A 5,370-nucleotide genomic window follows, 5' to 3' on the forward strand; every position below is an offset into this window, starting at 1 on the left:
ATTATCTATTTTGTAGACTAATATGATGTTTTGAATTGTCCTGACAGTTCAGGCCACCTTAGAATAAATTATGACAGAAAACATGAGAATTTAAAGACCTGGAACTATATTATAAATGTATATTTTTGTTTTTAATGATCGTTCTTATTTAGTATGGAAAAGAACACAACTGCCAGATCAATAGCTTCACACCATGTATCAAAGTCTGTGTTAATCTTCTCTAATAAATCTACCACATCCAATATAACAATCACAATTGGGACTGCTTTTTGGTTACATAAAGATGGTTCACTGTTACCCGTCATGATCTATTGTTTTTTGTGGGGTCCAGATGATGAAATAAAAAGGGATATGATGGGGACTACTAATCATAAGGGTGGCACTAAATGCCGTCATTCTAGGATGTGTTCCTATTTTTATTTGCTTGGGACAGTTTTAGGACCTTCAACTTGACCTTTCTTTTAACAGTTCTTAGTTGTACAGAACACGGAACCAGTATAAGGATTTTATCAACTGCTAAACGCCTCTCTCAATCATATCTTTGGGAAATAGTGACATGATCAGGTGAGTCTGTGGACCTCAGTGAATCTGTTTTCTAACATCCACCACATGCCCGTTCTATCAGAGGGACCATGACAGCAAATAGCAATGTCAACTCAGAGTCTCTATCCAAAAGTTCTCGAAAGATCTATACATCCCCCTTGTTCCACTATATTGTGTATACTCAAGTGAATAGCCATTGGAGAAGAACTGCAGGTGTTATTACTGTATACACTTGCCATGATGTTTCAGATTATTTACCATGGGGACCCACCTATTCATCAGCTAATTGTCTTGGAGAGTGAGAACCATCTCAGGTGTCAAAAAAAAGAGATTATAACTTCTGTTGTGGCAGCTGATGTCAATCTTTTGATCAATTTATGATCTCTTAATTTTATCTATTAAGCAATTAATGTATTGGGTGACCTCCTTTTGTGCCTTTGAAAACACCATGTTTTATGAACTCTCTCCCCAGATTTCTTAGGGATAGCCCTCCTATCGGCCTGTCCAATCTTGTTCTCCATGGCAGCAATTACACCTACCTTGCTTCTGATTGCAGATGCTGTCACCTACCCATCGTTATACCATGATCCTATCATCTCTATTGCTACCACAGAGCTCAATTCTATAACAGGATCATCTATTCTTTGTTTCCGTCTGCATAGAGCAGCCACTAGGAGACTATCAGGGATGCTGGTGCTTCCCTCACCAGCACATTCCCTATCACCTGGTAAACAGTGTCCTCTGGGCTTTCATGAAGAACATGGTCAGCTATTCCAGTCTCCTGTAGTAGTTCTATTCTAGCATACCCACTTATCTGGGCATTTTTATATTCCTCTTTCCACAGAGAGCAATAACAGTCCTGGCATCCCTATTTTGTCTGACATGAACCACTGCTTACTTCCAAGATTTTTTTAGCCATCCCCACACTCAGGGTTATTGCCAAGGTACTAAACACCGTGTCACAGAAAAGTGCCACACACACCCCCTGTCCCAACAAGCTTTATATTGTATGCCCTTGATCTAGCATCTTTAAGACCCACTCACAGATATGGTCTTTGACTCCTGGCCTATATATATTAGCATAGTCCTAAAGCTATTTTGGCATATAGTCTCTCTCCTACCTTAGTAAGAGAGTTAGGTTATGTTGTAACTTCAGTTATGCACCTAGGGACCAGAGGAGGTAGGGCAGATCATGAGGCATCTCAAAAGGCAGGCAGGAGGCCTCATTTACGGCATCTCATAGTATTTAAGTCAGGAGGCAGGGCAGAAGTACTCTATCGCCAACAAAGTGAAGAAAGCTATTTCCGCAGGGCCAGGGAGTTCAGGGGAATTGGGGGATTCAAAGTTCTCAAGGGCATCTACCAACTATCCCATCCCAAGTCTCAGAGTCCCACTCCTTCCCCATTAAGATGATTTAGGCATAGAAGACTTAGCTAGGCAGGGATTTCAGGCTTCTATGAAGATCTGTTCTCTTCTAATTAAGTCCTGTTTTGACTCTCAGATGTACTTTCCCTCTGCAGGAGATGAGGGCTCTTTTGAAAAAGCTTCCAAGGAAGTTTTCTGCCACTCACTTTGATTTAAATTGTTGTTATCTAGATCTGAAACTGTCATTATCCCTCTTACATGAATCAGTGATGCTTAGGACAGCCAGTTAATGCCATAGTCCTTAGAGTTGTTACATACTGATAGATCTCAAACACCCTTCACATTGCACTAGATAGTGCATCCCTTCCACATGGATCTATCCCACTTGACCTCAGGAGAACACCTTGGCAATTACACTGCTACTGCATGCCAGAGACTCTCAAGACTCCACTTAGGACAATGACGGGGTCCCCATTGCCGTCCAGCCAGTGGGGGATCTAATTTCAGAATACCATCTCAGCATTGTTTGTGGTACCAACTGCCCTATGTCTACAAGCAGAACCTGAGAGGGGAAATGGAGTGCTCTCAAGAGAGGGAGAGCAAGGAAATCAGTGACAGGGCAGGACAAATGCTAAGCAAGTATCTGACTTTGGGCACCACAGAGTCAGTCCTTCCTTGAGGCAACTGGACTGGTTTTTGTCAGTCTGTCACCATCTGAAGTCTGCAGTAGGTGAGGAGGGAAGCACATAGCAATTTCTGCTCTCATTTACCAATGTATAATTCCTTAGAGAGAGAACAGCTGTAAATTGTAATCACCAGCACTCCTAGTAACTTGGGGATGATGTGCAGCAAAGAAAGGGAATCTGGGCTGGGTTTCAACGGTACCCACTATATAAGAAAGTAGGATTGTGTACAACAAAATTTTAAAGCTTCTAATAGAATTAGTCAATTGATTATTAATAAGTAATCATTAATGATTGATAAAATAATAAATGTTTTAAACTCAAATGAACAGCTGCTGATGTGAGATGAGTTCCTTGTCACAAGAAAAGTGCAATCAGCCCTGGCTGGTCATATGGAGCGGGCAAGAAGCAGGTTCAGTGGGCTTCAGGTCTCTTCCATGTCCAAGATGCTATTACTAAACTTCAGTTGCCAGGAAGAAAAATTAGGAAAATGAGTGAGGAAATATGAAAAATTGAGAAGGGGAAAAAACAAAATCAAAGCCCTAAAGAAGAGAGTATTTAGCTAAAGTCATTGGCCATGGACAAGGTTGGGGGTGCTTATAAACCCTGGAAATGTTATGCTAAACTGTTTGTAAAGGAAGCATGGACCAGGCACAGTAGCTCATGCCTGTAATTTCAGCAATTTGGGAAGCCAAAGCGGGCAGATCATTTGAGCTCAGGAGTTCCAGACCACCCTGGGCAACATAGCGAGAACTCGCCTCTACAAAAAGTTTAAAAAAAAAGAAAAAAAAAAAAAGGCCAGGTAAGATGGCATGCACCCACGGTCCCAGCTACTCAGAAGGCTGAGTTGGAAGGATTGCTTGAGCTCAGGATGTTAAGGCTGCAGTGAGCCATGATTGCACCACTGCACTCCAGCTGAGCAAGACCCCGTCTCAGTAAAAGTGAGAGAGGGAGGAGTGTTCATTTTGGTAGAACACCAACCCATAGTTTTCCTCATATCCACAGAAGTTTCTGTGCAATAGTCAGACATTAAGGGCACAGTGAGAGAGGGGATCACTGTTACAGAAACAAAAATTCTTCATTGGGAATTCCCCTCACTTTCCACACATCAGGGCTGGGCTTCCTTGCACTGTTTTGAACATGTGTTAATTGAATTTCTATAAGGGAAGATTGAAATAAAAATGTCAGAAAATAAAGACTCCACCTGAAATTCTGCCATATGGCTTACAATTTTTAGACTGAAATTTTGAAGGCCTAGTTTTCTAATGGAGAAAAGACCAAAGTGATTGAAGACACTTCATTTGTCCTAAATCTGAAATGAAGCCATTCTTGGTGACCGCCCCTAACCCCTGCCCTTGCTACATACATTTTGACTCCTACTGCAGTGAAAGTTCAAATTTGAGAATAAAATTATAAGGAAGAATGGCCACAACTAAAATTTGTATTGTATAGATAATACATTTCTGTGGAATCCAATAAGCCCCAGTTCTGCGTCAACAGCTTATAGAAAGATGAAAAGATGCTCAGTCCTTATTACTCACTGAGCAGCTCCACTTCCTGATTCATTGGTTGAGCACGGGCCTGACCTGCAGTACATGCCGTTCTGTGATTTTTATTAGGACAACATTGATTTGGTCTATTGCATAGACTCATGGAAGGGATTTTACGGTTAATCTAAATGACTTCCTTATTTTACCAATTAATAAGCTGAGACTCAGAGCAGAGAAGTGTCATGCTTGAGAATGACCGAGGTGAACCTAGTCCTAGATAATATTTTATGGAACTAAGAGCAAAGATTCTGCAACCAGATTGCCTGGAGCCAAATACCAACTGCCCTTTATTGGCTGCATGACCTGCAGCAAGCCAGATAACCTCACAGTTTACTCCCATGTACAATGGGGATAGTGTTATTGTAGACACAACTGAATGCTTGGAATGGCTTAGCACAGGTATTGTACATGGTGACGGCTCAGTTAATATTAGCTTTATTGTTATTTGGATAAAGGTCACCGAGCTCCAGATTCAGTATTTTGTTCAATAAAGAACACTGGATTCAAAATTCTTGATCTTTCACCATCTAGATGGGACACTTTGGACATCTGACAATCTCTATGAGCTCATTTTCTTATCTGGAGGGTGGAGGTAATAGATCCTACTTCATGGAACTGTGTAAGTACAAAAATAATTAGTGTCAAGCACCTCATATTGAGAAACACAAAATACTGCTTGTCCTGTCCCACCATCTGTGACTTCTTTCTTGAGGGCCTTTATTTAGTACTTCATATTTGAAGAGAAGAAGGTAAACAGTAGAGATCTTAGAGAAAATTAATGACCGTATCATTTTTTATACAGTCTATGCAATTAACTTATGTAATCTTCATTATCCTCAATCCAAAACTGTGTCTACTATTAGCCCCATTTTACAGAGAGGGAAAGAGGGTCCAGAACATTAAATACTTTCCTCAAGCCTACAGTGTTAGTATGTGCTAGAGTAAGGACTCCAATGAAGGTGGCTGGATGCACCGCTCTTGCCACTCTCCTCTGCTCTTGCAGGGTTGGCAATTAACATCACAGTCTTAAGCCACTCCCATGTGTAACTTTCTGTTCTAGTCTCTAAGGTGAATACAGATGTAGGAAAAGGAAGAGAAGAGTCATTTACTGGGTGCTCCTATATCCAGGCTCTCTGCTATTGCCTTTACTGATATTATCACAATTTAGCAAGACATGACATCCTGTAAGAATGGAAACAAACTTTAAAAAGAGAGTACAGTGTTTTGTC

Source organism: Theropithecus gelada, chromosome 14 (assembly GCF_003255815.1).
Source record: "Theropithecus gelada isolate Dixy chromosome 14, Tgel_1.0, whole genome shotgun sequence".
Lineage (NCBI taxonomy): Eukaryota > Metazoa > Chordata > Mammalia > Primates > Cercopithecidae > Theropithecus > Theropithecus gelada.